We start from the raw sequence: 13,126 nt of genomic DNA on the forward strand, positions 1-13,126 counted from the left end.
GTCACGAACATGATTAGAAAGGAAGTGCAAGGAAGGAAGAAAGACACGGGAAGGAGGACAAGAGGCACAGACCCAAGGAAGAATGCATTTAGAAGCTGAAAGTGTTGACATTAAGGAGCCAGTAGAGGAATGGAACAACTCAGCTGAGCTTTGGGAAGATATTTGTGAATGTGATCATAGAGAGAGGACACTGAACTCTTTTTAAAATTTCTCAAACTATTTCATTGATATGTGATTGACAAAGAAAAGTTGTGCATGTTTTTCAACATCCTTTCATCAGAAAAACTCTCAACCAATTAGGCGTGCAAGGTTCATACCTCAACACAACAAAAACCAAATGTGATAAGCCCACAGCTGACATTGCAGTGATGGGTGTTGGGGGAGCAGACAGCTTTCTTGGTAATGTTGAGAACAAGACAGGGATGCCACTCCACCACTTCTATTCTTCATAGCACTGGAAGTACTCAGAGTGATCAGGAGAGAGAAAGAAACAGAAGGCATACATCAGGTAAAAGGAATTAAGCTACCCTGCTTATAGAGAGAAAATGCTAATGACCCCATCAAAAAGTTTTTAGAACTCCAGACCATAGAGAGGAGGGTCAGCCCACATGTGGTGGAAATCTACTCATTCATGGGAAAGGATGAAATCCTGTTGCTTGTTCCTAAAGACCAAGGATGTCTTAATATCTTAATTCTCAAGTTTGGTGAGAGGGCAATAAAATGGAAACTCATTTATTAATGTTGGAATTATAAACAAATACATGCTACAAAGCTATTGAAACATTATGGATGTACTACAAAAACCTTTGATTAATTGAAGAACCATTTGTGCTACATGAGGAGTGCAAACAACAATGGGGAATAATTACAGCTATAACAGACATTGTCAACTTTGATTTTTCACCAGCAATGAAATTTTATTTTGAATTCCTCATTCCCTCCAGATTGGTGGAAAATTGTGGATCACTTAACTTGAGAGATTATTTCCACAAGCTGTACCCAAGAGCTATCTAGACTTCAGGAGCACATGCTGTTGCAAGGATGAGTTGATAACAAGGCAGGTTTGCACTGGGTATTGGTTCTCTGGTCAGAGATTCCAGGATGCTTACCTGAGTTTCAGTCTGTCTGCTTGGCTCCCTTTGCACCACACTGCTATAGTTCCTCTGCTTCTGCCAGTGTGAATACTTGATCCTAGCTCACTGAGGACACACAGGGACTCCTCCATCCTCACCCTTCCCTAACTTTCTACGAACTCTTCTGTTGTCTCTTCCACATGCCCTCTAGTTATCCCAGAGACTTTCCCATTTGAAACAAATTTGACCAATCTTCAGGACTTAATTTTTTCCTGCTATGTGCCTTCCTAGACATCAAGTCAGAGAAATGATCACCCAGAGGAATGTGGAATGAGATATAATGTGGAATCCTAGAGAATCATCCATCATGTGTATGGTTGGTTTATCCTGCTTCCTCCCCCTAAAGACTTGTGTAATGATCCTTCAGGAGAAGAACCAGACGACATCAATTGTTCTACATCACAAGAGTTAATGGTCAGTCCATAAAACCTGTCATTTCATAGTAGAGAATGTACCACATGCATTCATGGCCTTGTAAGTCTATATCCCTTTTACTACCTTTTGGAATTTGAGATGGGGTTATGATAAGGAAGAGGAATTATGTGGAAACTACATATGTGGTCCATGTGAGCCAACCATAGAACTGGTTAAAGTTCTGTGTATGTGTGTGCGTGTGTTTGTGTGTGTGTATGTGTGTCTGTTATCATGACAAAAATTCATCCTTCTTATTTTCAGAAAACTCAAGTAAGGTTAGTTCAGTCTTGTCCACCAGAGACCATTTCCTCCAGAGCCCAAGAGCATTGGCTCTTTTGTTTATCACAAAACACAAATGAAGAATATCATGTCACCATAAACAGTTATTGGGACAACGTGTTTAACTGCAACAGGAAATTACTATTATTACTATTATTTTCCATTAAAAGTTTTACATTGGAAATAAAGTATATCCATTTTGACTAAAAGTAAGGTGTTGCTTTAATTGGACTCAATTTACAGCACTAACTGGAAGTTCAAAGAAGAATTATTTTGCAATACACCTCTTGGAAAAACTAAATGGTGAATGAAACTCAAAATTGTAGGGAATCTCTTGCATTTCAACAGTACTCAGCCCATATGTATTGTGTGTGTAGCCCAAACATAAGTTATTTTATTTAGACACATGGTATTGACTAGTAGGTGAGCAAGAATCTGCTACAAAACCCCATCTTTTCATCATTTCTATGTTACACTGGAGTCCTTAGATCATGCAAAACTCTCAAGATCATGTGGGAATACTTCCTTATATGATCAAGGTTTTAGGTTCACTTTCAAGCTGGACATATATCACTAGGCAGCAGGCAAGAGTTCCTGGTCAGCAACTTGAAAAAAGCCTTTCTCATCACAGAGTAGCAATTAGTATTTACTTCCCGATAGGAGGGATAACAACTCTTGGACATGTTTAAATCCACCAGAGACTCCCTTCTGGTCACTAACTGTTTAGATTTCTTCTACATACAAACTACACTCTTCCTTCTCAAGGTCCCTGAATTCTCCTCATATAGCATTGGATCAAAGTACGTGATCTTGTCAAATGAAAAAGGCCAGTGCAGATAAGGCTGATTGGAGGTAATTTCTTAAGTAACATATGAAGCAGAGTTCCATGTAACCTATCATTATGTAACAAGGACCTTCTTTTATCTCCTTTCCGTTTACATGTTGACTTCTCCTTGGCCCCTACATAGTTTAGGAAAGACTGAATGTTTTTACAATTACTTCAGGCTCCTCAAACTTTCATTAACAATTTTTAAAAACCAACCTTCTTCTACCCACTTTCCAGTTGAGAAACCCCAAGCACATTTATAGGCATTAATTATGACAACATGTCAGTTTTGGGGAGCGAGATCGATAATAGTTAGTTATTGGCACAAAGGAAACCTTCTGAAAATTAGCGGCTAGTACAAGAGTAACATTATTTCAGATAGTTTCTGAAGGTTAAGAATTCTGGAATTGTTTAGATGGATGCATTTGACCAAAGTTTTCTTCTGAGGTTGAAGTCCAGATTTTAGTAGAAGATGCATGTATCAAAGGCTTGACTTGTGCTGTGGAATCCACTTACAAGATGGTGCACTCACTGGATATTGTTTAACAGAGATTAGGTTCATGAAACACAGGAATCTCCCAGGGATCATGTTGCATGGCATGTTATCTAAGTAAGCACTTGAAATAACCACAGAAAAGTGAGAGGGAGGGAGGGAGGGAGGGAGGGAGGGAGAGAGAGAGAGAGAGAGAGAGAGAGAGAGAGAGAGAGAGAGAGAGAGAGAGAGAGAGAGAGAGAGAGAGAGCTCTAAGGTATAAGACACAGTGTCTATTTATGACTAGACTCTAAAGTCAAATACCACACTTTGGAGATGATGATTCAAACCACCTCTTCCAACATCTCCCCCCTTTTAATTTTTTAAGTGCAAGTGATTAGCTATTATTTGAAGTTGTCAAATTTCTTCTAGGAAGATGTGGCATTCTACTGTCATAACACAAATGTGTATTATTATTAAACACATAATTCCAAAAATGCACCTTTTTGTATGTTTAAAATATTCCAAGGATATAACCTATTTAAGTCATTTAGTATTGGTTTAGAAAGCTATGTAGGATCCAAAAGATCATTCCTCCTCTCCTGAATAACCTCGATGTGATCATGTAACTCCATATGGTCTAGACTGTCATTATTTCTTTGCCAAAAGACCATTACATGATTTCTAACATTATCCCAATTCCATTGAGAAAAGTTATATCTTGCTAATGTAACACAATTTTTTTATCTAGTGTGTCAATGCTATCTAAGCTTAAGGGCAGCAAGTTCATTTTCTACATTAATTTTTTGTGTTTCTTTTATTTTTTTTAATAATTCATTTTGCACAATTGGGGTCCGATTGTTCTTTTCTCTGATTCTACACAACATACCCTTTGTGTAATCATTCAAGTACATAGAGTAATGATGTTTATCTCATTCCATTATCTCTCCTTCCCCTGCCCATTTCACTTACAAGAAGTTATAAGATTCTTGTTTTCTGTCTGTTTTATGTATGTGTGCCCACTTGCATATTGTATTATTTGTCTACATATGTTTATATTCATCCATCATATACATGGTTTAAAATGGCATATAGATGAGTGCTCATAAATTAAAATTACAATTAGAAATGATAACAAATATCTTTTTGTTCATGTGACATAGAAAAGATTTATTTTAAAATATAAAGCTAAAAATAAAGATGTCTTTAAAATTTCTAATGCACAAGTTTTCTAGGTGGTCAGACAGCCAAGTGTTTGTTGGTTTCTATAAAATGTATACAATGTAATGTCCATTGCTTAAAGGAGTTTTCTTCAACATGGAAGAGATGGAGCATACTGTAAACTATACTTCTTTGGTATCTTTATTTTTATGGTTAAATATGAGTAAATTGGATTTAACATCAACATCAATGGGATTAATCATAAATATATTTAGGAGATATCTGATCAATTCACAAGGATAAATTGCTAAAACATCACTTCAAAATAGAAAATCAAGTAATATTGACTTCTTTTCTTTTCTTTTTTTTTTTTTTTCAGTACTGGGGATCGAACTCATGGCCTTGTTCTTGTGAGGCAAGCACTCTACCAGCGGAGCTATCTCCCCAGCCCAATATTGACTTCTTAAATTCCATAAGATAATATAGTTACATAAAAGACATGATTTCATAAATTTAAATGTGAATAAGGTTTGAGATTACTTTATTTCTGTGTCCTCATTAAAAACAAATTTACTTAGAGTTAACATCCTATCAGGTGTAATTTTATGTACAAAGAGTACAAAAAGTTTTAATTCCATTTCAATTCAAGTGCTACAAAAATATAAAAGTGTTTCATCATAGTAAATGTAGTGATTTATCTAAATTCAGAATTTCATAAGGATTGTTTCAGAATGTAAATTTCTTATTAAAATGAGATAATTTGTCTAAATGCAAAATTTTCATAAGGATTACTTCAAAATGTAAATTTTAAAAGGGACCAAGAGCTAAAAAAGAGATAAAAAGGTTCTAGGCATAGAAATATGTTTTCCTATGAAAAATGGAAGGAAAAAGGAAATGTTTCTGAATGAGAATCTTTTATGTGGTAAAGTAAAAAGGTGTAAAATAAGTAAGATACAAAAGATTTGTGAACTTCAAAAAGTTTGTGTGTAACTAAATTGGTTATATATAATCGGTATAATTATTTAAGGGATTTTCCTTTTTAGAAAGGAAACTTCCTAATCTGTGAACTGAATTGAGCCTTATATTGGTCTCTGGCATGGAGCATTGTTTATGGAAACAGGTCTTTAAAAAAGCTCTTTTTACTGACATCTGTTACATTTCAGGAGGGACTAGTCAGACTCCTAGGGCAGTTATTTACAATCCAAAAGGTAGGGACCCACAGTTAATTAGGTTTCCTGGAGAAAGGCTGAAAGAGGAGAGGAGAACTGACCCTTTTCCTAGACACAAGTCAACCCTTAAAGTACTGATATAAACCAAAGGTTGATCCTCTGTGTGTTAAAGTTATAGGTTTCCTTAAAACATGAATCTGCTCTTATCTACCAGGAAAGTTTCTTATGTCTGTTGTCTTATTATTTAGAGAAAGAAGACGTAAATAAATTAGGGTTTCTAAACTCTGGTTAAGTAACAACTGTTACTTTAAAATATTACACTACATCACACAGTCTAAATTTTTCATTAAAAGCTAAACTTGGTTAATAAAAAAACATCAGTGTAATTGTGGTGCTGTTACTGGCTTCTTTGCCTACGGGATGCATTCATAGCTTCCAAGTATACAAGTCTTTAAAGTATAAGATTTAAGAGAACATTTTACTAAGCTGGTGTTCTTCAAACGAAAGTTTAAAGATCTGAGGTAATAAAAATTATGTTTCTTGGTTCATGCCTATTATACAAACCCAATATGTTTTTACTCTTGTTAGTCTCATTTTGCAGTTTCCTTGTAAACTTCGTAACTGTTGCCTTACAAAAGTACAACTTCCAGTATAACAGCCTAAGGTACTTTGAGGTAATAGACTATCACCTATAGGATAGACAAGCTGTAAGGCTGACTTCTAGTACTTATACTGACCCCATTTCATGATCTCATTGCTCAGTTTATTATTATAGATGGACACTGAGTCATACTGGCGGGATCTGGGCCTTATTTCATTGTGGTATCGCTTTGGTTTCACAACAACTTGGGTTTTACAATCCTCACATGTTTTGCAGGTGGCTTTTGCTAATTTTCATGGTCAATTAGAATATACTCATCAAGTCTTTTCTCACTGTTTAGCTACTTTTATAGTTCTGAGCCATCCTCTACACATTAAAAATTATAATTCTCCTGTTTATACCAGTTCTTCTCTTTGAGAGTTTTGTGACAAATATGTTGATCACTGAACTTGTATCCCTTATTATCCCCAAGACCAGGCCATTATGAAATGGGCTCACTTGTCCCTTTAATTACAATTAGTGACTAAAAGGGGGAGGTAGAATCCCACAATGTTGTTTGAATCCTGTTCTCCTTGTTTTAAATTGTTTGAATTTTGACCATGAAGATTGCACTGCTGCAGAGTGACACACGTCTCCCACTGCAGGACGCTTGTCAGGTTTGGTTTGATGGAGAGACTTACAAACAGGCCATGGAATGGACCAGATCCAGTGGTAATGGGGGGTAGAGGCCATGCTTGTGTCTTTTCAGAAGCTGCAACTCATCCTATCTAGATACCTGAGTGTGCTGTTCATCATCGCCATGGAGGATCTCAGCCATACTTCAGACAAATGAAGAACCTCTGAGCACATGGTAAAACAGCAGGGAGCTACTAAAGTTCTAGCCACCATGTTTGTGCCTATGCTGGTTTTACTGGGTTGTCAGGTAAGCAGGGGTCATGGTGAAACTTCTTGGGCTTATTTCCCAGATCCACCTGTAGTGCACCCATGTGGACTGGGGAATCCATTCCAGGATTTACTAACGATATACACATGATGGGAGGTTTTCAGATAAACATGTGGCCCCTATCCATACAATTGGTTCTAATCATACTGGATATAGTGGAACCTACCTATATGTTGGTCCCACAGTGAAAATACTGGCTGTTCAAAAGTGACCCCAGAAGAAATTACAACATATAGGTAAGCCAGGATAGCCAGTATCACTGGCCTCTGGGATTTGAGACTGTTTGTCCAGTTACAAAAATGGGAATCCCCAATGACATAATAATGTTTCCCACCAATACCTTACTGCCCTAATCATATTACCAAAATATTGGATGCCTATCTTAAATGGGTGGTCTGTGTCAATATTCTGCCAATGTAACTTAATGTCTTTAACAATAGTGGACATATTCTAGACAGGTGTCATAGATTTGATAAGAGGCACCAACATCAGGAATTTATGACTCCTGCAGGATTTGTTAGTAATATTCCAACCCTCACTTATGGTGGCATACAAAGAGATCTGTGGCATTTGTAACCGCCTTGTATTTCATCAGTTATACTGGCAACTTCCTAACTGATCATGTAGACAAGAGCTGTAAAGTGGCTCTCTGCTATGGCCTACAGGCCTGTGTACAATCTCCTTATGTTTTCATTTATGGAAATATTTTTTATTAAAATTACTTTTATATATTTTATAAAAGTAAATATAACTAAATAAAATTACCATGTAACTTGTCACAGTTGCAATCTGACAAATTGCATTACTAGGTGCAATAGAGGACAAAGAGTGCTTGTGTTACTCCAACCATCCTTTGTTTTGATCCCAGCTAACATTTCAGAGTCATGATATTCCGATGCTGGAGTTCAAGTCTCACAACAGACTCACAAACAAATGAATACACACCAGTGTGCAGTTGGTCTTATCACATTCGAAATAGTTTGATATCTGCCTTGATCTTTGCCATGACATTCTCCATATACTCATCCAGAAGCATTCAAAGTGCCCATTTTCTTAATGATTTGGACAGAATACATCCAAAGCCCTACAGAATCAAATATTGATAGTAGGATGGGAAGTAAATTAAATGCCCTGGAAGCTATAGTTATGAATACAGGAAATGTCTTTCATCTCTTTTGTTAGATTGACTCTCAATTATCTTATTTTTGTTGAGGCTATTGTGAATGGGGTAATTTTCCTAATTTCTCTTTCAGAGGATTCATCTCTTATGAATAGAAATGCATTTGATTTATGAGTGTTGATTTTATATCCTGCTTCTTTGCTGGATTCATTGGTTAAGTCTAGAAGTTCTCTAGTGGAATTTTTTGGATCCTTTAAATTAGAATCATGTCATCAGCAAATAGGGATAGCTTGAGTACTTCTTTTCCTATTCATATCCCTTTAATTTATTTGTTCTGTCTAATTGCTCTTGCTAGAGTTTCAAGGATGATGTTGAATAGAAGAGGTGAAAGAGGTCATCCCAATTGTTTTCCAGGTATTAGATGGAATGCTTTCCATTTTTCACCATTTAGACTGATGTCAGCCTTAGACTTAGCAATGTTGAGGTGTGTTCCTACTATCCCTAGTTTTTCTAGTTTCGAGAATGAAGTGGTGCTGTATTTTATCAAATACTTTTTATGCATATCAAAATAATCACATGATTCTTGCCTTGAAGTCTATTGATGTGATGAATTACATTTATTGATTTCCAGATGTTGAACCCACCTTGCATGACAGGGATGAACCCCAGTTGATTGTGGTGCACTATCTTCCTAATGTTTTTGTATGCGATTTGCCAGAATTTTGTTAGGAATTTTTGCATCTATTTTCATCAGGGATATTGGTCTGAAGTTTTTTTCCTTTTCGTGTCTTTGTCAGGTTGGTGTCAGGGTGACACTAGCTTCATAGAATGAGTTTCGATGGGTTCCCTCCTTTTCTGTTTCATGAAATACTTTGAGGAGTATTGGTATTAGTTCTTCTTTGAAAGTCTTGTAGAACTCAACTGAGAATTCATCTGGTCCTGGGCTTTTCTTGGTTGGTAGACTTTTGATGGCTTCTTCTATTTCATTGCTTGAAATTGATCTGTTGAAATTGTGTTTGACCTCCTGATTCAGTTTGTGTGGATCATATCTCTAGAAATTTTTCAATGTCTTTGAGATTTTGTATTTTGTTGGAGTATGGATTTTCAAAATAGCTTCTAATTATGTATTTCAGTGTTGTCAGTCATGATATTTCCCTTTTCATCACAAATTTTAGTAATTTGAGTTTTCTTACTTTTTCTTTTGTTAATGTAGCTAGGGGTTTATCAATTTTGTTTATTTTTTAAAGAACCAACATTTTGTTTCTTCAATTTTTTTCAATTTTTCTTTTGTTTCAATTTTATGGATTTATGCTCTGATTTTTAAATATTTCCTATCTTCTACTACTTTTGGTGTTGATCTGCTCTTTTTTTTTTAGGACTTTGAGATCTAATGTTAGGACATTTATTTGTTGATTTTTATTCTTTTATTGAATGTGCTTCATGCAATGAATCTTCCTCTTAGTACTGCTTTCATGGAGTCCCAGAGACTTTGATACGTTTTATGGGTATTCTCCTTTACCTCTAAGAACTTTTTTATCTCCTCCTTGATGTCTTCTGCTCTCCATGCATCTATCAACAGCATGTTATTTAGTCTCCAGTTGTTGGAGTAGTTGCTATTTCTCATTTTATTATTGATCTGTAATTTTGTTCCATTATGTTCTCATAGAATGCATGGTAGTCTTTCTGGTTTTTTTTTGTGTGTGTGTGTGTGTTTGCTAAGAGGTGCTTTGTGGTAAAACATATGGTCTATTTTAGAGAAGAATTCATGTGCTGCCATGAAAAAAAAGTATATTCACTTGTTGATGGATGGAACATTCTACATATGTCTGCTAAGTGTGAATTATTGATTATATTAATGAGTTCCATGGTTTCTTTGTTCATGTTTTGTTTGGAAGATCTATCCAGTGATGAGAGAACTGTGTTAAAGTCACCCAGTATTATCATGTTCTGATCTATTTAATTCCTGTGGACTATTTGAGAAGGGTTTCTTTGACATACATTGATACTCCATTATTTGGGGCATAAATATGTATGATTGTTGTGTCTTATTGATTGATGGTTCCCTTCAGTTGTACGAAATTTCCTTCCTTATGATTATCTTTGTCTTGAAGTTCACTTTATCTGATATAGTGTTCCGTCCAGTGGAACCGGCACGGAGAAAGGAGACACCACCAATCTTTAGTTGACGAGATTTATTGCGTCCTCCCTCTTTTTCTGCCTCCTTTGTTCTCCCACTATCTCCCTTCTCCTACCCTCTCCTTTTCTCCTCCCCCAGGCTCCTAGCTTATCAGCCAATTATAGCAAAGCTTTCTCTCATGCAGGAGAACATGTAGAGGAATGTCAGCATAGCACGATATGAATCAAGAGCTGTCCACGTGCGGCATGATATTAGATAGCCAATCCTAGAGCCTGGCGTTAACACGTCATAAGTCTCCAAGGAACTAGTAAGCAAGCATCCTTTTTGGGTACTTCCTTATTTTGGTAGCCAGTACCCTTTGGTTCACTGCCAGGCGCCATCTTGTCCAAGACGGCCCTCAACATGCTCCCCCTTTTTGTTATAAAAAGAAAAGGACAGTGACTGTGCCTGTCTTAGGTGCCAGAGTCAAACTTTATCCTTACCCGTCATTGGGAGTCAAAGAGCTGTTGGCATGCTTTGATCCCTGTCTTAGGTTGGTATAAAGTCCACCCTGTGCTTACCCATCTTTGACTACCAGCCCTATAATTGGGAGAGCCAAATCTGCAGACCAGAACCTTGGTCCATGGTCATAAGGGCTTGCTGTACCACTAAGGCTTGCCGTCTTTGATGACTCCTTAGAGAAAACAGATATCTGAGTAGCGACAATAACAGCAAGAACAACAACCCCATCATAGCAAAACTTCCCATCCATAGTTTACCAAATTGTAACGCTGACTGTAAGAAACTAATGGCTTCTGGTATACCCGGGACCTTGACCTGAGAACTATATACCACAAATATAGAATTTCTTAATAGGGTAGTCAAATTAGTAAACTCTTTAGTCCCATGTCCCATTAAGCATGCTTCCAAGCTGTTTGGACAGATTTGTAGCAGCAGTAATATTAGAATAGGGTATTCGGATAACGCATAGTGCTTGGGCATGCACTAGACAGCCTGCCTGTGCAGTAACAGTCAACAAGTCCACTAATTCTTGTAGTAAGTCCACTCTTTGGTTTAGAATCAGGAATCCCATGGCAAGATGCACATTGATGTTTTCCTGGGCTGTCAATGCTTTGGCAGTGGCTTGTGGCAGATTTTTGAACATGTGAGCAGTAGGTATAGCAGTTCCTAGGGCAAGTCCAGCAGCAGTGGCAGCAGCCGCAGCAGCTGCCGCAGCAACAGAGATGACTATAATGGCTGAGATACCAAAATCTCTTTTTGCTTTCATGGGTAGGAAATTCCACTCACTATGATTTAAGGTCACTGGGACTGGAATGAATTTTGGAATCCTGGCAATCACAGCCAGCGGAAATAGTGAAGCATCCCAACAACTAGACACGTAGCACTCTTGGTTAGCTCAGTTAAGGACCTCAGTATCATTATCATTGTTATTAGTAGTGTTAATATTACACTTAGAACTGTTAGACAGAATGAACACAAACGGAGACGTGACACATACAGGAGTAGGGGGGAACGATTGATTAAAGAAAATGAAATTGGCCTCGCACCCTGTATAACTATAAACAGGTGTATTGCTTCCCTGTAATAGGCTTGCTTTTGACTGTACCTTTATTGAATGAGAGATTGCCCTCCTGTATGATGGCAGTTTCTGAAGTGGCTAACCAGAGGAAGCAAAGACTACCTCTTAACTTGAAGTTTAGACTAGTAATAAGTGGCTTACAGTGGAATCAGCTGGTAGGTAAGGATTACCTAGAAGTTCTGTACTAGGAAATAATTGAGGGAAAACTTGTGTGCCATGAGTGATATATCCCCAAAAGTTTTAGGAAGAGTTAACAACAGCAGGCTTACCACCATCACCATCATTCTGTGTTTCGGTGCCATTTTCTTTCTTATGGATAGTTCTTACCAAGCGCTCCGGAACCCAGATAGGTTGTTGTTGGTCCTGAGGAAAAACACAAACAGATCCTCTCCCCCAAATTAATACTGGGTCAGGTCCTTTCCAGGACCCAGTCAAGATGTCTTTCCACATTGCTTGTGGATGGCCACCAGACTTTCCACTAAAGTGTCTATCAGCCGCAGTGCAGCCCATAGCATCCAAAGTTAAAAAATTGAGGGTGAATAATGCAAGGTTAAGTCAGTTCTTGGGAGGGGCTAATGCCCCTATTCCCCCTTTTTGTTTAGTTAAGCAGACTTTCAATGTTTGATTAGCCATTTCCACGATAGCTTGTCCTTGTGGATTGTAGGGCAATCCTGTAGAATGAGAGATATTAAACTTTGAGCAAAACTGTTGAAATGAAGAAGAAGTGTATGCAGGCGGCTCATTATCTGTTTTAAATGATTTTGGCCTTCCCATAGTAGCAAAGGCTTGAAGGCAATGACTGATTACATCTTTTGTCTTTTCCCCTGTATGGGCAGTAGCAAAAATATATCCTGAATAGGTATCTACAGTTACATGTACAAATCTTAAAGTACCAAATTCAGGGATATGGGTGACATCCATCTGTCATAGATGATTTGAAAGGAGTCCTCTAGGTGACTCCAAAATGAGGAACAGATAAATGAGGCACACAGGCAGGACACTATTTTACTATATTTCTGGCTTGTCCTTTTGTAATGTTATATTTTATTTTGAGAATAGTAGCATTGACATGAAAATCTTTATGGAAATTAATTGCTTCTTGTACAATATTAAACACATGAGGATCATGAGTAGCTGAGTCTGCAGTAGAATTTCCTTGAGCTAAAGGCCCAGGTAAGCCTGAATGTGCTCTGATATGGCCTATATATAAAGGTTCTTTGTAAGCCCACAGAAGAGTTTGTACTTGATAAAAGCATTGTTGTACGATAGATTGAGGACTAATGGGTCCAGCT

This window comes from Sciurus vulgaris (assembly GCF_902686455.1).
Source record: "Sciurus vulgaris genome assembly, chromosome: 11".
NCBI lineage: Eukaryota > Metazoa > Chordata > Mammalia > Rodentia > Sciuridae > Sciurus > Sciurus vulgaris.